Source organism: Triticum aestivum, chromosome 4D (assembly GCF_018294505.1).
Source record: "Triticum aestivum cultivar Chinese Spring chromosome 4D, IWGSC CS RefSeq v2.1, whole genome shotgun sequence".
Lineage (NCBI taxonomy): Eukaryota > Viridiplantae > Streptophyta > Magnoliopsida > Poales > Poaceae > Triticum > Triticum aestivum.
In genome coordinates, this window is record NC_057805.1 from 21,968,456 (window position 1) to 21,991,631 (window position 23,176).

Here is a 23,176-nt window from a genome sequence, read left to right on the forward strand (position 1 = left end):
CTTTGTTGGGGTTGATTGTATCACTTGCAAAATTTTATAGATCTGGGTCATTTCGCAAAAAGAAAAAAAAACATGCATGTGTCAATGTCTGTGTACCGTGGTAGAATACAAGTCCCCGCAAATACTATTGAAGTAATTTTGGCTCATACCATTTGTGCTTAGTTGTATGAGGATCCGGTTTGCATCGTCTATCTTTGGTATCAAATAATACCTGTAGTTTGTAGTACATAGTTTGCATTCACCATTTGTGCTTGCAGAGAATTGGTGCATTTTGCTGGGAAGATGACGAACTTACCTTCTGTTCAAAAGTGTGTTAGTATTGAGCTTACTAATGTACACCTTCCGCCAAACACCTTTCGTTCACATGCACACCTTTTGCCAAATACCTTCCGTTCAGTAGTGTGTTAGTATTGAGGTCATTAATGTACACCTTCCGTCAAACACCTTCCATTCACATGCACATCTTCTGCCAAACACTTGCAGGATTAAAAGTAGTTTCCGTCAAAGCAAAAAAGATTAGCCGCAGCTATTGCCATCTGGATGGAGAGAAGACATGTGGTGACCAGGGCCGTCTTCAGGAATTCGGGGCACCAGTGCGAAAAGCAAAATAGGGCCCTAACATTGAAAAACCTCATAAAATTTAACTCAAGCATAATCACTTAATTAAACAATTTAAATTTATGTCATTTAGTAGTACAATCTTTAGAAAATTCTCAAATAGCAATGCAAATTCTCACAACAAATTTATCAAGAGCTCTCCTTTGAGATTGAGCATCTTCTTCTAACTTTTGTTTCTTCTTACGCTTTAAGGTCCTTGATTTTGGGGGCCCTGTGTGAGCGCACCTCAACGGCCCTGGGGTGACTTTTGGTTCGTCTTGTGGATGCCCGGACTCCCGCAAAGTCTCGCTTTGTTTGTCTCCGGTTTACGAAAAAACGTACGTCCGGACGCGTCGGCGGATTGATGTGGGGCCGCGTTGGACGGCAAGCTGCGTCCCGGACAGCGCGGGCCGGACGGTTGGGGGGATCCGCTTTGGAGATGCCCTTGCATAGCAGATCTTATACCATATAAACACTGCGAGAACTCCCTAAAAAAAGAACACTAAAAAGGATAATTTGAAAATGATTATAGGATTTGAACCATGTCAACCCAGTCATAATTGACGAGATTTAATCTAGTTGAAACTGTCACATGTGTTTGAATTAGAAGCGCAACTACGCACTCACAAGGGTCTCCATGGGAGGAAACGAGGTGAGCATGGATATTATATATGTTGTTGCCGTGCTGGGACGACGACGACGACGAAGAAGAAGAAGAAGAAGAAGAAGAAGAAGAGGAGTAGCTAGGCGAGGGCAACAGTTGGAGAGGTGAGTTGCTCGCTCCCGACGGCGTGGCACCATGGAACTGTATGAGCATCTCCCGTCGGCAGCGCACTGACTGAGCGGAGAGACATGAGGCGTGCAATGGGTGGCCGGCCGGCGGCGAGCGCGCAAGGCCTCCGGACGGCGCATGCATGCCGATTGGAGCGAGTAATCGATCAATTAATCGCCGCACATACGCACTTACGTTGAGGAAGAAGAAGGAAATCAAACGACTAACGAGGAGGGCCCTTGGTTTCTTTGTTTTCCCGACTGAAAACGGAGGAAAATCGAACCGACTTGTAGGCAGGCATGCACAGCATCGGGTTCAGTCTGGCCGCAATCTTTTCGCGAGCAAGGCAAAGCCGCGGCGAGGTGGCTCGGCGCCGGGACGGCTGAAAGCAAATAACCGGCATCGATTGAAAGGCTATTGTTTGCTCTACTCCGACTACTTCGCCAACGCTCCACTGCACGGCGACAAAATATTTCGGCGCCGTTATCGGATAAGCCGAAAGTTTTTCCTCAGGATTGTGAATTTCATCCGGGAGTTCGACAACTATTTCAAGTGTAAGAAGGATTGCACCAGCACATTTGGATTCACCTCAATTCAGAAATGCACGATAGCTATGAAGATGCTTGCCTACGGAGCTCTCGGTGATTCACTCGACGACTATGGGCGCATGGCCGAGTCCATGACCATTGAGTGTTTCCACAAGTTCTGTAGGGCAGTGGTGGCAGTGTTTGGACCGCAATAATTGCAATCACCCAATGCTAAAGAGACTACTCGAATCCTAGCACAAAATGCAGCAAGAGAAATTTCTGGGATGTTTGGAAGCATCGACTGCAATGCATTGGAAATGGAAAAACTGTCCATTTGCTTGGCAGGGGATGTACAAAGGCGTCAAAGGCGGTTGTAGTGTGATACTTGAGGCAGTGGCCACACATGACCTCTGGATTTGGCACTCCTTTGGTATGCCAGGAACTCAAAATGGCATCAACGTACTGCAGTGCTCCCCTGTCTTTGCCAAGCTTGTTGAAGGTCATTCTCCTCCGATGAACTTCGAGGTCAATGGGCAGCACTACAACAAGGGATGCTACCTAGCAGATGGCATCTATCCGAGATGGTCCACATTTGTGAAGACTATCTCAAACCCTGTGCCTGGAGGCAAGAACTCCCACTTGGCGATGGTTCAAGAGGCTTGCAGGAAGGATGTCGAGCGGGCATTTGGTGTGCTCCAATCTCGATTTGCTGTCGTCCGGTACCCCGCTCAGACCTGGTTGAAAGATCAAATGTGAGAGATCATGACTTGCTGTGTCATCTTGCACAACATGATCATTGAGAGCGAACAAGAAGAGTCAGTGTTTGACGCTGAACCATATTACAGGCAGGGTCCTCTTGCCCAAATTGATCACCATCTACTAGCAACCTGGACTGCCTTACTCAATATGCGTCAGGAGATCTGTCGTGGAATTGTCACGGCAGATGTCCTCGAGCTAGGACTTAGTCGTGGAGCCATCGCAGCTAGGAAGCTTGAAGGGGTTAATGCGGGACAAGGAACACGAGGGTTTATACTGGTTCGGCCCCTTACGGTGAAGGTAAAAGCCTACGTCCAGTTGAGGTGGTATTGATTAGGGTTACGATCACCAGGGAGCTAAACTGCTATGCCCGGCTCTCGATGAGATTGTTGTCGCCCTTAAACTGCTGCCGGGTCGTCCCTTTATATAGGGAGGCTGACGCCCTGCAGCTCTCAGAGTCCCGACGCCGGCTCATAAAAGTGTCCGGCTCGGACTCTTAACTATTCTTGCCTTACCCTACAAGCTCTATCATAACAATGATTGTAACTACGGGCCTTAAGCCTCCGCCGGGTCTTTAAGCCCATCTTTGGCCCACCGTCTTTAATCTTGGCGTCGGGCTTCTGGCAGTGACCATATGAGTAACCCGGCCCCTCCTGGCGGGTGACTCTAAGGTCTATATCCTCAACATTAGGCCCCAGATTGATTTGAGCCGGCTCATGTCAATCTTCAATTCTTTCGACAAAAGAAATCTCCGGCTTACCATTTGTGTGAAGGCCATAACCCGGCGTGACGTCATCCTCTGGTCTCCGGATAATCCGCCGTGACGTCATCTTCCATTAAGCCCGTTTTTTACTCCGCCAGATCCGCAACGGATCTTTTCCTTTACTGTCATCCCGAAAATCGAGGCGTTGTGGGGGGAGATAACCACGCCACGGTCTCCTTGATTCTCGCGCCCGCTTTACGAGCTCGCCTTATAAATAGGCCGGCCCGACGGGCCTCCAGCCACCTCTCTCCTTCGTCTTCTTCCTCTCACTGCCCCCGTGCCTGCTCAACTCCGCTGCCGTCTCCGCCGCAACAGAGCTCCACGCCGTCGTCGCTCTTGGCCGCTGCATCACCCTGACTCGGTCCAGATAAACGCGACGACCTCCGCGACTCTTCTGCACTGGTAAGTCCTCGACACTTCATAGGGTAGATCCGCATTAGGGCTCTGGAGTTCATCCTCTGTTCTTCGTAGTTCGTCGCGTCCCTTGATGGATTCGACTTTTACTGCTCTTTTTTGATCTCAGCTCTGCACATAACCACTGCGGTAGATGTTTAAGATCCATTTCACACGTGAGTAGCCTTCTTTGTACTGCATAAGAACCTTGTTCGAGCCCAAGAACTCCCTCGCTGTTGTTTCTAGGTCTAGAAATTTTTCTTTTGCCCGACCATTTTGATCCAAAAAAGTTACTGCAATGTGTGAAACCTGTTTTACCACACTTAGTAAAAAACTGCAATTAGTGAATCTCGGCGGTTTACATTTCCGGTTTAAAGAAACCACGCGCCGTAGAATCTTCCGGCTTAAAGAAAACCATGCTTTGTAGAATCCTCCGGCTTAGCTGTGATAAGGCCGTAGATAATCAATTTATTCTGAATGCCCCTGCGGCTTAAATAACCCGCTGTACTTAGGTATATACCATTAGTCCCCTTCATAAGCCGCCACCTTAGCTTTGAACTGTAGATCTCCTCCAGCTTATCATTAACCCGGACGTTTTTCCTTTTTGTCATAGACTGCCGACTTTCACCATGCCTCCCAAAGCTCCCATTACTTGTAACTGGATGAGGTCCAATGTCACCAACGAGACCCTAGCGGATTTTGTTAAGTCAGGATATCTGCCCAAGAAACACATCATGTCCTACCGTGCCCCTGACCCGTCAGAAGAAAGGCCACAACCAAAGGATGGGGAGGTAGTGATTTTTGCGGATCACATGAGCCGGGGCTTCGCACCGCCCGGCTCAAAGTTTTTTAGAGATGTTCTAAATTTTTTCGATTTACGGCCTTAAGACATAGGACCCAACTTAGTGTCCAACATCTGCAATTTCCAAGTCTTCTGCGAGGTTTATCTTGGAGAAGAGCCTAGTCTGCTGCTCTTCAGAGAGCTTTTTTACTTAAACCCTCAGAACGAGTGCGCCAATGGGCCAAGTCTGGAGTTAGGTGGCATCTCCATCCAGCGGCCTAGGGACTGCCTTTTCCCTTACGCAGAGCCGCCGAGCCACCCAAAGGACTAGAACATGACTTGGTTCTATTGCCAAGATACATCACCGGCTGATGAAAGTCCGCTGCCCGGCTTTCGCCCATCACGTCTGGAGTCAACACACCCACTGTCAGACAAACTGACTCCGGCGGAGCGCCAGCCTCTGCTCCCAACCATCAACAAGATCAAGGCTCTCCTGGGCAATGGTCTGAATGGAATCGATCTGGTCCGGGTCTGGATCTCATGGCGGGTGATCCCATTGAGCCGCCGCCCCGGCTTAATGTGTGAGTATACGGGCCGCAAAGACGACCCTCAGAGACACAGCCGCAACGATCTTCCTGAAGACGTTGCAGAGGAGATGACCAAGGCTCTTTTGAACAAGAGCCTGGCAGACTGTGGAAGAACCGGGTTAGCCCCCTTCTGCCAGACCAACCCAGCCCCAGCGGTAAGCCGCCAATTTGATCATCCTATCTTCTTCTGTATATAACTTTCATCTGAATCGTTTAAAGAAATCACCATTGTATTTTTCAGGCTGACGACAAGTTCTGGCGGGTCAAATATGACCATGAGGCGGCCAAGAAGGCCAGAAAGGTGAAGAAAGCCGCCCCTCGCAGGAAAGGAAGCAGGCCTACTGCTTCGGAGCTGATGCAATTAAGCGACAGCTCCGAGTCAGAGGTAACCCCTAAGCCTTTAAGTCCTTGCTGTATTTGTTGTTTGTTGCTGTCCGCCTTATCAATACTTGCTCATTGACAGGATGACACCGGCGCAAGTAACCGGTGGTTGAAGAGGTAATGTCACTTTCCTCCGACTCGGAGCCCTTGCCAAAGCTGAAAGTCCGAAAGGTAACCCGGAAAGTAAGCTTTTCACATCCTTTAGCTTATTAAGACCCTCAATTTATTTTGAAGCGACAGGTTCATGAAAGCCGGCGTCACACCCGGACCAACAAGGACACCGACCTCTCCGCCGGGTTACCTGACACATCAAGGAAGCGCCGAACTGAGGTTATTTCCCACTTGTACCCTTTTCATCCGTTGGCGGGTGTTATCCGTCAGCCACTCAATTCTTCTGACTCAAATTATCAGGAGACCTCTCCCTCTTCGGGCGACTCTATGCAGTCGAGTCTTCCGGCTTTCAAGACCGCACCCGGGTAATGATAACCATCTCACATTATACTTGTTTGTACTTACTCTTTTTATGCTTAACGTTTCTGTCCTTTCAGCGCCCAGGCAAAGCTCACCAAAAGAGCGAAGAAGACCAAGTCAGCCGGAGTGCCGGATCTACCTGAACCGGAGGTGATGGCTCAAGAACCGCCAGCTGCCTCCGCCCCCGAAGTCATCATTCCAACCGACAAGGCACCTGAGGCCGCTGCCCCAACTACCAAGGCAACTACAGAAGCTTCTGTTAACCCGGAGGCCTCCAGCTCGGCTCCACCAGCAGACGACCCGGACGGAGTTCGTTGAGCCGGGGAGACCCACCGTGCTGGCCAAGTGCTCAGCTAAGGGGGAGTTGCTGCAGCCCCGCCGGGTGAACCTGGACCTCTCCGACTACACCAACCTGAGCATTGGAGAGCTCGTCTCTGGCTACATCAGCCAAGTGCACAAGAGCCGGGACGCCGAAGTTGCCATGGTGACCCAGATCCAGCAGAAGTCTGAGGTAACATCCTTTTGTCCTCTTATTTACTGCTTAGTTACCTGTACCATGCTAGCCCCCAAGTCGACGACTTATGACTGAGTATGTTGTAGACTTATGTTCCGGCTTACTCCATTTGAACCGGCAATATGTAGATAGAGAACGTTCAATATGCATTAGCCCCCAAGTGCCAAGTGTCTTTGCTTGGAAAACGCTTGGGACTTTAAATTTGTAGAGTAATTGTTCATGCCATAACCCGGAAACTTATACAGGCTGCTGGCAAGAAGCTGGAGACTGACCTTGCTGATCTCACGAGCCAGCTAAAGATGCAAGAGATGGAGACCCGGAAGGCAAACGCCAAGTTTGTATCCAGCATCGCCGCTCAAGAGAAGCTGAAGATAGAATTTGATGCTGAGCGGAAAGCCTGGGCCGAAGAGAAGGCCGCATTGGTAACCCGGGCTGAACAGGCGGAGAAGACTCTCTCCGAGAAGACCGCTGAGCTCTCCGGCCTAAAGCGCCAGGTTTCCCAGATGGTGGCCGCCATCTTCGGTAAGTCGCCTCACCGGCTTTCATCAAGTTTAAAATGTTTATATCTCACAACTCATCCTTGTCGCCGGCTTGTCTGATTCTGTTAAACAGGTCCCAGAAGTGCCAACCTCAACCAGAGCGTGGTCACCAAGCTGAAGGCCGTGTATACCCTGGTGGAGCAGCTCTACACCGGGTCACAGCGTGCCTTAGCTGTGGTGGCCCTATCCAACGAGGTGCCGACTCACCTGGCAGAAGTCCTGCGCCGGCTCGCCGTTCTGCCTCAGCGGATCCAAGAGCTGCGACAGGCCTCTGCGAGAGCCGGAGCGATCACCGCGCTGAGCCGGGCCAAGGCATTCCTGCCGGAGCTAGACCCGGCAGACATCGCCCTTGGCTATCCAAGCCTAAAGGAAGACGGCTCAGCTTTCGATCAGAAGGACTTTGCAGCTTGCGTGAAGGCTGTACGCCCGGTGGCCACCCTTATCGGGAACGACACAGATCTAACCAAGTACCAGCCGGGTTACAACGCGGAGAATCAGAGGATTCCAACCCCTCGCTATGAAGCCCTCAACTTGATCCCGCCGGCTCGTCAGCACACTTTCGCCCCGGAGATTGACCCGGCCGGGTTAATTGACGAGGAAGCCCAATTCGAAGTTCTCAGCGGTATCGACTGGAAGTCATCAACTTTCCAGGTCTTGGGATCAGCCGGAGGAGAGGATAGGAACGAGCCGGAGACTTCAACTCAGCAAGCATCATAACTCGGCTGGCGGTTTACCAAACAATGCTCCACCCTGTTAGACTTGATGAGTTTTGTAATAGAGTAGGTGCAACAGTTTATCTCTGCCGTGCCATCGTGCACGTATTGAACGCTAAAGTCTTTTGAAGTTGTCTCTTTGATATTTCTCCGGGTCATAATCAATCATTTGCTTTTCTTAACCTCAAAAGAGGTGCCTTTAATTATCCTGCATAGAAGGGCAAATCACAAGTCTCGAGGCGGCTTACCGCCCTGAGAATCATAAGTTTTATATAACCCGGAATATGAATCAAAAAGGACTTGTCTTCAATGATATCCGGAATACAGCCGTAAGAACATACTTAACGGCCTGCAATCATACTTCCGGTTTAGATAACCTGGATGAGAAAGTTGGTACCGCAACTCCGGTTTACCTGTCTTATAACACTCATTGCGTTCAGCAATACTGTAAACCAAAGTGAAGCCGGCAAAGTGAGACCCGACTGTACACACTTTGACATAATCAGAGAAAACTTGTGATAAAGCAGAAGAACTTAGGGGCTTCCGGTTCGAATACGACCAGAGACCCGGCCCAAAGGGGTTAAGCTAAGATTCGGATACGATCATATAGCCCCCAGTGGGTATGGCGATGCCAATCAAGAGGGTACCGACAGCTATGTTCTCTTTGGTTCGAATACGACCCATGTTTGAACAGGAAGCCCCCAAGTGATTTTAAGAATTGTTTAACGACGCTGATTCGAATACGATCCACGTCGGTTCTCAGAGGGGTTAAACTATGATTCAAATATGACCAAAAGTAACCTCCCAATGAGCTCGGCACTTTGCCAATCAAATGGGTATCGACAGCTATGTTCTCTTTGGTTCGAATACGACCCATGTTTGAACAGGAAGCCCCCAAGTGACTTTATTACTTACGGCTAAATTCGAATACGATCATAAGCCGGATCCTCCTTTAAGTCATCATGTAATCTTGCAATGAAAATAACACGTGCATATTTGGAGGAGAAAAAAGGACAGAGGTCCTGCTTTATTGCTTATCATAATATATACATGGCTGAGAGAAATATGTACACCACGAGAGCCGGTGGCTCAAGTGTAGTAAGGCCGAAGCTGAGCTATGTTCCACGGCCGACGGGTCTCTTCCTCCGACTTATGTGAATCTTTGTGCTCCCGAATGTCAATGAGGTAATATGACCCGTTGTGCAAGTTCTTGCTGACCACAAAGGGCCCTTCCCAAGGCGGGGATAATTTGTGTGCATCTGTTTGATCCTGGATGAGCCGGAGCACGAGATCGCCTTCCTGGAAGACCCAGGATTTAACCCGGCGGCTATGATAACGGCGCAGGTCTTGTTGGTAAATCGCTGAACGGGCTGCTGCCACATCACGCTGTTCGTCCAACAAGTCAAGAGCATCTTGGCGCGCCTGTTCATTATCCGCCTCAACGTAAGCCGCCACTCGAGGTGAGTCATGACGGATGTCACTGGGGAGGACTGCTTCTGCTCCATAAACCATGAAGAAAGGCGTGAAGCCGGTAGACCTATTAGGAGTAGTGTTAATGCTCCATAACACGGAGGGCAACTCCTCCACCCAACAACCCGGCGTCCGTTGCAAAGGGACCAAAAGCCGGGGCTTGATACCCTTCAGAATCTCCTGATTAGCTCTCTCAGCTTGACCATTAGATTGAGGATGAGCCACTGAGGAAACATCAAGTCGGATATGCTCTCGTTGACAAAACTCCTCCATGGCGCCTTTGGAGAGATTGGTGCCATTGTCAGTTATGATGCTGTGTGGAAAACCAAAGCGAAAGATCACCTTTTTCATAAACTGAACCGCCGTGGCTGCATCACACTTGCTAACAGGCTCCGCTTCAACCCACTTGGTAAACTTGTCAACTGCCACCAAAAGGTGGGTCTTCTTATCCTTGGACCTTTTGAAAGGCCCAACCATATCAAGCCCCCAGACCGCAAAGGGCCAAGTGATTGGGATCATCCTCAGCTCCTGAGCCGGCACATGAGCCCGTCGTGAGAATCTCTGGCAACCATCACATTTACTGACCAAGTCCTCCGCATCAGCATGAGCCGTCAGCCAATAAAAACCATGACGAAAAGCCTTGGCCACAAGAGACTTTGAGCCAGCGTGATGGCCACAATCCCCTTCGTGGATCTCACGTAAGATCTCTTGACCTTCCTCAGGGGAAACGCAACGCTGAAACGCCCCCGTAACACTGCGGTGATGCAACTCCCCATTTATAACAATCATTGACTTAGCCCGCCGGGTTATTTGCCTGGCCAAAGTTTCATCCTCAGGCAACTCACCCCGGGTCATGTAAGCCAGATATGGCATTGTCCAGTCTGGTATGATATGGAGAGCCGCCACCAGTCGTGCCTCCGGGTCAGGGACAGCCAAGTCCTCCTCTGTAGGCAACTTAACAGAAGGGCTATACAGGACGTCCAGGAAAGTGTTAGGCGGCACCGGTTTTCGCTGAGAGCCCAGCCGGCTTAAAGCATCCGCCGCCTCGTTCTTCCTGCGATCGATGTGTTCCACTTGGTAACCCTGAAAGTGCCCAGCATTGGCATCAACCTCGCGGCGATAAGCCGCCATGAGAGGGTCCTTAGAGTCCCACTTGCCCGATACTTGTTGAGCCACCAAGTCTGAGTCACCAAAACACCTTACCCGGCTCAAGCTCATCTCCTTAGCCATCCGAAGACCATGGAGCAAGGCCTCGTACTCAGCCGCATTGTTAGTGCAAGGAAACATCAACCGTAATACATAATGGAACTTGTCACCTTTAGGGGAAGCCAATACAACTCCAGCCCCCGATCCCTCCAACTGCCTGGACCCGTCAAAGTGGATAGTCCAATATGTGTTATCCGGCTTCTGCTCGGGCACTTGTGACTCTGTCCAATCATTGATGAAATTCACCAGGGCCTGAGATTTAATAGCAGTGCGTGGCACGTACTTGAGACCATGAGGTTCGAGCTCGATAGCCCACTTAGCCACTCTCCCTGTGGCCTCTCTGTTTTGAATGACATCGCCATGAACACACCATAAACAAGCTTCTGCCAATGCGGATATCGTTGCTTGGACTCAATGAGCACTTCGCTGACATAATAAACCGGCCGCTGAACCGGATGCTCCTTATCCTCCTCCTTGCGCTCCACCACCATAGCCACACTGACGGCTCGTGTGTTCGCCGCCACATATAATAATAAGGGCTCTTTGTCAACCGGAGCAGCAAGGACTGGAGGCTCTGCCAGCTGCTTCTTCAAATCCTCAAAGGCAGTATTAGCTGCATCATTCCAGACAAAGTTATCAGTCTTCTTCATCAACTGATACAATGGCATGGCTTTCTCACCCAAACGGCTTATAAACCGGCTTAAAGCAGCGATGCGACCCGCCAAGCGCTGAACATCATTTATACACGCCGGCTTAGCCAGGGAGGTGATGGCCTTGATCTTCTCCGGGTTAGCTTCAATGCCTCTGTCAGAAACCAAAAACCCCAAGAGTTTGCCTGCAGGAACACCAAAGACACACTTGGCTGGGTTAAGCATCATCTTGTAGACCCGGAGATTATCAAAGGTTTCTCTCAAATCATCTATCAGGGTTTCCTCTTTTATGGACTTAACCACGATATCGTCCACATAAGCGTGAACATTGCGCCCAATCTGTTTATGAAGACAGTTCTGTACACAACGCTGGTAAGTCGCCTGTGCACACTTGAGTCCAAAGGGCATAGACACATAGCAGAAGGCTCCAAAGGAAGTGATGAACGCCGTCTTCTCCTGGTCCTTAACTGCCATCTTAATCTGATGATATCCAGAGTAAGCATCCAAGAAACTTAAGCGTGCACAACCTGCCGTAGCATCAATGATGTGATCAATACGGGGGAGGGCAAAAGGATCAGCCGGACACGCCTTGTTTAAGTCCGTGTAGTCCACACACATCCGCCAGGTGCCGTTCTTCTTGAGTACGAGCACCCGGTTAGCCAACCACTCTGGGTGAAAGACTTCAACAATAAACCCGGCCGCCAAGAGCCGGGCCACCTCTTCACCAATAGCTTTCCGCCTCTCTTCATTAAACCGCCGAAGGAACTGCCTGACCGGCTTAAATTTCAGATCAACATTGAGAGTGTGCTCAGCGAGTTCTCTAGGTACACCTGGCATGTCAGAAGGTTTCCATGCGAAGATGTCCCTATTCTCACGGATGAACTCGATGAGCGCGCCTTCCTATTTTGGATCCAGATTGGCACTGATGCTAAATTACTGAGATGAGTCTCCTGGAACGAAATCAACAAGTTTAGTTTCATCAGCTGACTTGAATTTCATTGCCGGCTCATGCTCCGTAGATGGCTTTTTCAGGGAGGTCATATCAGTTGGGTCAACATTGTCCTTGTAAAACTTCAACTCCTCTGTTGCACAAACAGATTCTGCATAAGCCGCATCACCTTCCTCACACTCCAGGGCCACTTTCCGGCTGCCGTGAACCGTAATGGTCCCGTTGTGACCCAGCATCTTGAGCTGTAAGTACACATAACACGGCCGAGCCATGAATTTGGCGTAAGCCGCCCGCCCAAAGATAGCATGGTATGGGCTTCTTATCTTAACCACCTCAAAGGTCAATTTCTCCACCCTGTAGTTGTTCTCATCTCCAAAGGCTACTTCCAATTCGATCTTGCCGACTGGATAAGCCGACTTACCAGGTACCACACCATGGAAGATAGTGTTTGACTGGCTGAGGTTTTTATCAACCAACCCCATACGGCGAAAAGTCTCATAATAGAGGATGTTGATGCTGCTGCCTCCATCCATGAGCACCTTTGTGAACTTATATCCTCCCACTTGAGGAGCCACCACCAGGGCCAAGTGACCCGGATTATCCACCCGTGGAGGGTGATCCTCCCTGCTCCACACTATAGGCTGCTCAGACCACCGCAAGTAGCGTGGGACCGCCGGCTCAACAGCATTCACTGCCCTCTTATGAAGCTTCTGATCTCGTTTACACAGACTGGTGGTAAACACATGATACTGTCCACCGCTAAGCTGCTTTGGATTGGTCTGATAACCCCCCTGCTGCTGTTGATGACCCTGGCCAGACTGCTGATTAAAGCCCCCTTGACCGTTCTGAGGACCGGAATTTGAGCCGCCGCCCGGGCCATGAAAACCGCCGCCGCCTGAGCCGCCGCCCGGGCCATTGTAATTCTTAAAGGCCTTCATGATTGCACAATCCTTCCACAGATGAGTCACTGGCTTCTCTCTAGAGCCATGCCTTGGACAAGGTTCATTCAACAGTTGCTCCAGCGTCGGACCTGACCCGCCGCCTCGGGGAGGGGGCCTCCCCTTGCGTCGCTGGTTATTACCTTGTGAGCTGGCGTTGGCTACAAACTCTAGGCTGCCATCGGCCTTGCGCTTGCCTCCTCCTTGGTTCCCCGGGTTAAACTGAGGACCCTTGCCATTGCCGTTCTTCTTTCCCTTCCCTGTCCTTTCATCATCTGAAGGGGGATCCTTGGTACCATCAGAATCGGCGTACTTGACAAGAGCCGCCATTAGTGTACCCATATCACTGCAGTCGCGCTTAAGCCGCCCGAGTTTCATCTTCAAGGGCACAAAACGACAATTCTGCTCCAGCATTAAAACCGCTGAGCCAGCATCCATCTTGTCTGACGAGTGTATGATCTCCTTAACCCGGCGAACCCAATGTGTCGTAGACTCACCCTCCTGCTGCTTACAGTTAGTCAAATCCACAATTGACATAGACTGCCTACAGGTATCTTTGAAGTTTTGGATGAACCGGGCTTTCAGCTCAGCCCAAGACCCAATGGAATTCGGTGGTAGCCCTTTCAACCAAGTGCGGGTGGTCCCATCTAACATCATGGTGAAATACTTAGCCATGGCCGCCTCACTGACCTCCAGCAGCTCCATAGCCATCTCATAACTCTCGATCCAGGCCGCAGGCTGTAAGTCTGCTGTGTAATTAGGCACCTTCCTAGGGCCCTTGAAGTCCTTGGGTAGACGCTCATTGCGGATAGCTGGTACTAAATAAGGGACACCCCCAGTCCTGGTGGGGATACCCACGTCGACGGAAGTCGTCGGATAGGCCGGGGGGGTCTGGTAAGCCGTCAATTGAGGCACCTGCTCCGCCTCTTGCCGCGCTCTGTCCTGGTCTGCTGCGTGAAAGGCTCCGTTATAAGCCGGGCCGTGGCCAGGGGGCGGGTCATGGCGTCGGACGTTACTTGAGCCGGTTGCTGAGACCATGTGCCGGCTGTAACTCGGGCTCTGGCCTGGACGAGGGGTCGAGTGGATCCTGTCCCGGCTGTAGGAGTACGCCTCTTGCTGCGCCAGTGCTGTCTGAAGGAGTTCCCTGACCCGGCGGGTTTCAATAGCCGTCGGAGAGTCGCCGTCAACTGGGAGAGCCGCCAGCCGTGCTGCCGCAGCGACCATGTTCTCCAGCGGGTTATTATAATGACCCGGGGGTATTGGCACGTACTGAGGCGGGGCAGGGGGCACCTGGGGAGGCCCCATCACCCGTGGCTGAATAGGGGCTCCAGATCCGGGCGCTATGACCCCTGGCGGGTTACTAGACCCTGCACCTGGCGTGTTGAAGAGGTTGCGTGGATCGTAAACCGGAGGGAGTCGAGATTGGGTCTTTTGATGCCTCCTTCTCATGACCTCATTGGACGCGTTTTGATCCATCGTGAGTTGGAAGGACTGCGCCTGGATCAGCTGAGTTTGGGCATCGAGAGCCGCCCTCTCTGCAGGCATCCTGATTCCTTCCGCTGCAAGCTCCTCCTTAGCTTTCACTAGATCCAGTTTTAATTGTGCCACCTCCGCATCATGCTGAGCTTGATCTGCCGGTTCAACCATGGCGGTTAACAGGGCCGTCATCTTGTCCGTGAGATCCATCAGTACCTGAGCCGGAGAAGGCACCGGGTTTCCCGCTCCAGCAGTGGGGTTCTGAACAGGCTGCGCACCAGCCATAAAGACTCCAACCTGACTTGGCGGCTCAAACGGGTCCAGAATACTGTCGTCATCGGAACAACCCATGAGCCTGCCATCTTGAAGTTGATACAGCGAGTTTGACTCGTCGGTGGCCGACTCGCCGTCAGAGCCGGCGGCCGCCTCATCACCAGACCCAGATGGATCAGAGGGCCCTCCGTGGATACATCCCACAAAAGCGCGCCTTAAGGCAGGCCGGGCCCGGGCGGGTCGTGCACGCTGAGCCGTTTCGATGAGATCGGCGCAGAGATCCGGCTCAGGGCCCGGCTCACCAATCTTGCCAATGAAAACATGAATTCCGCCGAAGGGGGCCCGGTACCCGTACTCAATTGAGCCGGCGTCGGGGCCCCAGTTTGCATCGTCGATGTAGAGCTTGCCGCGACGACTCTTGGTCATCCGGCCCACAGCGTATCCCTTGAGCCCTTCGAAGCTGCCCTTCAAGAACTCAAATCCACCGTGCGCTGGCCCCACGGTGGGCGCCAACTGTCGTGGAATTGTCACGGCAGATGTCCTCGAGCTAGGACTTAGTCGTGGAGCCATCGCAGCTAGGAAGCTTGAAGGGGTTAATGCGGGACAAGGAACACGAGGGTTTATACTGGTTCGGCCCCTTACGGTGAAGGTAAAAGCCTACGTCCAGTTGAGGTGGTATTGATTAGGGTTACGATCACCAGGGAGCTAAACTGCTATGCCCGGCTCTCGATGAGATTGTTGTCGCCCTTAAACTGTTGCTGGGTCGTCCCTTTATATAGGGAGGCTGACGCCCTGCAGCTCTCAGAGTCCCGACGCCGGCTCATAAAAGTGTCCGGCTCAGACTCTTAACTATTCTTGCCTTACCCTACAAGCTCTATCATAACAATGATTGTAACTACGGGCCTTAAGCCTCCACCGGGTCTTTAAGCCCATCTTTGGCCCACCGTCTTTAATCTTGGCGTCGGGCTTCTGGCAGTGACCATATGAGTAACCCGGCCCCTCCTGGCGGGTGACTCTAAGGTCTATATCCTCAACAAGATCCGAGATCCACAGGTGCATCAACAGTTGCAGCAGGATCTGGTGGAACACTTATGGAGGCCCAAGGGCAACGCCTAGCTCGACATGTGATGAAATATGAGTTTTTCTTTGTTAAACTATTTGTTGAACTATTTGATTTCTGTTGATTTTCTGTGACGAACTATGTGATAAAAAATAGTTTCTGTTGAATTTATGTCGAAGCACGCCGAACCCCGTCGAATAAGGGCCGAAATTGGTCAATTTGCGTCGATAGTGGGCCAATTTGCGTTGAAAATGGGTTGGAAAGTGAGCCAATTTGCGCCGAAAGTTGGCCGAAATCGACGGCTGGGAACCGAATCGCCCCCAACCTGAAAGTACAGCCTGCACTCCCTAGGGCGGCGCTATTTCTAGCCTCTTGGGGGCCGAACGAGTGGAGATGCTCTTAGCGTGACGCCTTCTTGATGCCGAGGCCGGTGGCACCGGTGGCAACATGGACGTCGATGACGCTTCTTTCTCACATGCCCGTCTTCCTAGCCACCACCAAGTGTTTGTCATTCTCACCACCTGGACTCGCTCCACCGCAGCTCCTGGCACGTACTATTTTGGTAGATTTACTCTGATCGAACGGCCGTGCGTCCGACTGATTTTCTGAAAAGATTAGCCTGTTGAATAAATGGTTTTCCAAATAATAATGGCTTAAGCCCAAGAATTCCAGCACCTTCCACACATTTCAAATCCAAAAATAGTCGAAATCAAATCTGGCGGAGTGGTAGCAAGCATGCAAATATTTGTTTTGTCATTTGACAAGCTCACGTACGTACGATGAACTAGTAGAGAGAAGCAAAAGATCGGACCATTTGTCTCGTGTCCAAAAAAGAGAATGTCCTGACACGGGAGTGATTGAGACCAACGCCACAGTGCCACACACAGGTGACGAAACCTATGGCCCCGGACAAGAAACAAAACACACACGCAATGACGCGTCGCTGTCGCCCAGCTTTGCCCGCCCCGACGCCGGCCGCCAGCTCCTGTACGTACGTACAAATGCCTCCTGCATACTACTAGTATAACATTGCAGCCTCTAATTTCCCAGAAGATCCTAGCGCGAGAGACAAGAAGAAGATGGCCGCCGGCAGCTTGGCGATGCCCGCGCTACTCGTGGCGCTGCTGGCCTGCGCCGCCGCCCGGACGGCCGTCGCCGCCGGTCAGTTTTTCTTCTCCTATGGCTTCTTCTTTAGTTGCAGTTGCAGGTGCAAGAGATACGGTGCGCGGTGCGTGGTGACGCTATAAGCTGCTGTTTTGTGTCTGGTGCTCTGTCGCAGGCGGCGCGGCGTGCGTCGGGGCGCTCTGCGCCATGGGCACCTGCAAGGAGCTGCAGGGGGCCATCCCGTTGGGCTACGAGTGCGAGTGCTACTCCGGGTGGTCTCGGCCCAACTTCACCTTTCCACCCCCATTGCCGCCGCACCTATTTCTGCCCTGCGCCGTCCCCACCTGTAAGCAAAAGCGATTGATATGATCACACCATGCATCATACAGTATGATTAACCTCTAAGGGCTGCTGATCACTACACCATGCTGCCAAGTTTAAAACCTGCTTTGAATCGTTCCTTTGTTGATTCAGGTCTATCGATATCGGAGTTCACCTGCTACAGGCCGAAGCCGCCAAATCCCGCCAACGCAACCCTAGACCGTGAGTAAACTCTCCCAACCTGCACCACGATTCAAACCTTGATAACCAGCGATCCATACAGGCAACGACATGGACTGATTTTCCTTTGTTTTTTTTTTTTGGTGTCAGCCTGCTCATACACTGACTGTGGCTCGGAAGGCACGTGCGTGAGCGGAGAGGGCCGCCAATACCGGTGCCAGTGCAACCCAGGCGCAACCAATGTGAAAGGCGATCCTACCCTCCCTTGCATCAGCTGTAAGACCCCACCCCCCCTCTCCGCGGGTCTGAAAAAAAAGTCTCGACCTTGAATTGAAGACTCTACTTTTCTTCTTGTTGTTTTGAGACTTGCTGCTTGGGCGTGTAGGTGCCACCGACGGCAAGGGCTGCCCAGTTTCCAGCCCTACGACACCGGCGCCGCCTTCGCCATCGTCGTCGACGGCGCCACCACCTGGTAATGCCAATGGCGCTCCCTCCACCTCCAGCACCAAAGGCAATGCACCATCCATCCGATCCAACTCATTCCATTCCGTCCATCGAGATCATCACACATATATTGATATATATACACTCTTTTTTTTGCGAACTGAAAACTTGTATTACTCAAACCCCAACAATGTTACACTCTGATACAGCAAGCTCCATAGCTCACTCGGACACACAGCCTTGCATGCATCGATCCGCCTTCCATCTCCAGCCAGCATGAATGAAGAGAGGACGTGGACTGCTAACTGACTAACGGCGGTGTGTATTTTGCAGGCTCTTTTTCTTTGCGGAATCGGCTGCGGCTGTCGCTGCTGCTGGCCTCCCTCGCCGCGCTTCACGCTGTGATTGTGTGATCAAGTGGCAGTACACGGCACTGTGGCCTGTGATACCGACGTGCACGGATCAGGACTCAGTTTACTGCTAGGACCGAGAGGGCCGGCTGCAACGTACGTACGCTGTGTATGTATGGTGTGTACTTGCTGCGTATGCCTGTTCACAAGAGAAGATTGACGTGAAGAAAGCAAATAATGGGGTTTGCATAACCCGGTTTTGGCAAATTTTAGCAAATAATGGGGTTCACATAACCCGGTTTTGGCAATTTTTAACAAATAATGGGGCGTGCATAACCTGGCACTGTTTTTTGTAGAAACAGCAAACATACATCACAATAGTTGTATGTAAGTTGCCTGAATTTACAATAGTTGTATATAACGAATCAGGGTTACACAATTAGATCAGTAAATATTCCTTGATCCCGACGACAACTATACTACCACTCAACACACTATAGAACTAACACATTCCATCAACAACTTCATCTTCCTGTTGGGATAAACCTGATGTTAAGTACATACATTGCAAAAAAAGTCCTACATTAATTTATATAGAGGGAGTAGTTTATTAGTTATTATCACCTTTTCACACGCCTGAAAAAAGCTACGCTTTCACGAATAAAATGTTAGTCCACCTCAATATGATTTGTACTATCATGAAAGACTGTATTAGCAGATAAATAGGTGGCGTCAAGATTGTTGCACCCTAGCAAAGCAGCCTTTGGATGACTTGTACCAACTTCTGTCATCAAAGCTTTTACCAAAATTACTTCAATAATATTTGCAGGGACTTATATTCTACCACAGTACACAGATATGGACACATGCATGTTTTCTTCTTTTCTTTTTGCGAAATGACACAGATCTATAATATTTTGCCAGTGATAGAATCAACCCCAACAAAAAGAGAAATACAACCGGGTCCCTAGGGAGCCGACCACACACATACACCACCATGAGCTGAGGGCGCGCTGCCGCTCCCTCCTAGAGACGGCGTGACCTTAAAATCAGCGGCCGGAATTCCTACGAGCGGGAAGTCTACACATGCATGTTTTCATGCACCCTAGAAAACTAGATTACAACCTACACAGACGCAAAATCACCAATAGACCTTCCAACATGTATCACAATAAGAGTAGACTATGATTTCACAAGCTTGAGCCCAAGACACACAGTAATACCTAAGTATCCGTTTGACTGTTGTCCAATGAATATTAGTGGGTGCATGTATAAACTGACATCAATATTACATAATGTAAAGGCGTAAAGTGCGCATTATACTCTAGTATTTAGTGGCATCATTTCCTTCAAGAGGATCTCCTGTTATCAAGGTTAGCTTTTTGGAGGTGGAAAGTGACGTGATAACAGGTTTACATATCCCAATAACCACACCCTTCAACACGTTCAAAACTATTTTTCTTGAGAGAAAACATGCAGATCTCCTAGATAGATCTATCCTCGATGCCGAGAAAGTAATGAAGGTGTCCCAAATCATTGAGATCAAAGTCACCATGCAGATCTTTGATCAATGCTTCAACAATGCGTACTGAGATGCTAGTGATAATTGTTGGGAAACGTAGCATGCAATTTCAAAAAATTTCCTACGCTCACGCAAGATCTATCTAGGAGATGCATAGCAACGAGAGGGGGAGAGTGTGTATACGTACCCTCATAGACCGAAAGCGGAAGCATTTGACAACACGGTTGATGTAGTCGAACTTCTTCTCGTTCCGACCGATCAAGCACCGAACATACGGCACCTCCGAATTCTGCACACGTTCAGCTCGATGACGTCCCTCGAACTCTTGATCCAGCAAAGTGTCGAGGGAGAGTTCCGTCAGCACAACGGCGTGGTGACAGTGATGGTGAACTGATCCGCGCAAGGCTTCGCTTAAGCACTACGAAGATATGACCGGAGGCGTAAACTGTGGAGGGGGGCGCCGCACATGGCTAACAATTGTTGGTGTGTGTTCTAGGCGCCCCTTCCCCACGTATATATAGGTGGGGGGGAGGGGGACAACCAAGGGGCACTCCAAGTAGGAGGAATCCTACTTGGGGGCCTTGTCCAATTCGGCCCCGCCCCCCTTACCATATTTTCCGAAGGGGGAAGGAAGGAGGAGGGAGGAGGGAAGTAAGGGGGAGGCCGAATCCCTCCCCTTCCTTCTCTCTTCCCCTCTTTCCTTCCCCTCCTATTTCGGCCTATATGGGGGGCGCAGCAGCCCATGCTGGCTACTGCATTTTCCCTCTTGGCCCATTAAGCCCACATAGTTTGCCGGGGGATGCCCGGAACCCCTTCCGGTGATCCGATATGTACCCGGTACCCCCGAAACACCTCCGGTGTCTGAATACTATCGTCCTATATATGAATCTTTACCTCTCGACATGGTCGAGACTCCTCGTCATGTCCGTAATCTCACCCGGGACTCCGAACAACATCCAGTCACCAAATCACATAACTCATATAATACAAAATCGTCATCGAACGTTAAGCGTGCGGACCCTACGGGTTCAAGAACTGTGTAGACATGACCGAGACACTTCTCCGGTCAATAACCAATAGCGGAACCTGGATGCTCATATTGGTTCCCACATATTCTACGAAGATCTTTATCGGTCGTACTGTAATGACAACATACGTTATTCCCTTTGTCATTGGTATGTTACTTGCCCGAGATTCGATCGTCGGTATCTTCATACCTAGTTCAATCTCGTTACTGTCAAGTCTCTTTACTCCTTCCGTAATACATCATCCCACAACTAACTCATTAGTCACATTGCTTGCAAGGCTTCTTATGATGTGTATTACCGAGAGGGCCCAGAGATACCTCTTCGATACTCGGAGTGACAAATCCTAATCTCGGTCTATGCCAACCCAAAAAACACCTTCGGAGATACATGTAGAGCATCTGTATAATCACCCAGTTACGTTGTGATGTTTGATAGCACACAAGGTATTCCTCCGGTATCCGGGAGTTGCATAATCTCATAGTCAAAGGAATATGTACATGACATGAAGAAAGCTATAGCATTAAAACTGAACGATCAATATGCTAAGCTAACGGATGGTAATGTCCATCAAATCATTCTCCTAATGATGTGATCCCGTTCATCAAATGACAACACATGTCTATGGTTAGGAAACTTTGTTGGGTAACGTAGTAATAATTCAAAAAAATTCCTACGTGTCACCAAGATCAATCTAGGAGATGCTAGCAACGAGAGAGAGGGAGTGCATCTTCATACCCTTGAAGATCGCTAAGCGGAAGCGTTGCAAGGAACGCGATTGATGGAGTCGTACTCGCGGCGATTCAAATCGTGGAAGATCCAATCTAGCGCCGAACGGACGGCGCCTCCGCGTTCTACACACGTACAGCCCGGGGACATCTCCTCCTTCTTTATCCAGCAAGGGGAGAGGAGAAGTTGAGAGAGAACTCCGGCAGCACGACAGCTTGGTGGTGGAGCTCGTGGTTCTCCGGCAGAGCTTCGCCAAGCTCAATGGAGGAGGAGGAGGTGTAGGAGGGGGAAGGGCTGCGCCGGGGGCTGAGTTGCGGCTGCCCTCCCACCCCCTCTATTTATAGGGTGAAGGAGAGAGGGGGCCGGCCCCCCTAGATGCATCTAGAGGGGGGCGGCGGCTATCGGTGTCAAAACCGGCGGATCTCGGGTAGGGGGTCCCGAACTGTGCGTCTAAGGTCGATGGTAATAGGAAACGGGGGACACGACGTTTACCCAGGTTCGGGCCCTCTCGATGGAGGTAATACCCTACTTCCTGCTTGATTGATCTTGATGAATATGAGGATTACAAGAGTTGATCTACCACGAGATCATAATGGCTAAACCCTAGAAGTCTAGCCTGTATGATTATGATTATCTCTACGGACTAAACCCTCCGGTTTATATAGACACTGGAAGGGCCTAGGGTTGTACAGAGTCGGTTTACAGAGGAAGGAATCTTCATATCCGGACGCCAAGCTTGCCGTCTACGCAAAGGAGAGCCCCATCCGGACACGGGAGGAAGTCTTCTATCTTGTATCTTCATGGCCCAACAGTCCGGCCCACGTCACATAGGCCAGACGCCCGAGGACCCCTTAATCCAGGACTCCCTCAGTAGCCCCTGAACCAGGCTTCAATGATGATGTGTCCGGCGTGCAGATTGTCTTCGGCATTGCAAGGCGGGTTCCTCCTCCGAATACTTCAAAGTAGTCCTCGATCACAGAAAACGTGTCCGGCTCTGCAAAACAAGCTCCACATACAGCCACAAAGAGTATAATATCAACAAGTCCCATCTACTGACATTTTTTGTAGTGAGACGCCATGTCCCTGCACGGTCATTATTTCGAACCATTTTTAGCTTCCCGCTCCATGTTTCGAGATGCGGTTTCCATTGGCACGTCTTGTCGAAGCAGAGATCGTGTCCCCTTATCACGGGATTTTCATCAATACGGGCGCGGGTAATCCCACTGTGCCGTCCGCCTGACCCTTGGGGAATAGGCGAGTTTTAAGGCGAGTGGGGAGGCGCTTGATATTCACTGCCTTTATAAAGAGATAAGGATTCACCCTTTCACCCACGCCCTCTTTCTCTCTGCCCACCCATTCTCGAGCTCCAGCGCCCAAGCTTCTATCCTTTCTGCCCCAAAAAGCACTCCGACCATGTCCGGATCTGGAGCACTCCGACCATGAATCTGGAGGCAGAGGCGCCCAAGAAGGGGAAGGCCTCCCTCGTGGACAACTCCGCGTTGGACACCGATAGCAGCTCCGCGTGGCGCCCCAGGGAGAAGCCCCTGGCTGAATCGTAAGTACTCAAAGGCACTTGTACACACATATATCCAACTTCTTTACTTCGTGGTTGTAATATGTTGAATCATGCGCTACAGTCTAGCCCACGCCCGCCCCCAGCGATCCTATTCTTCGGGGAATTCGCT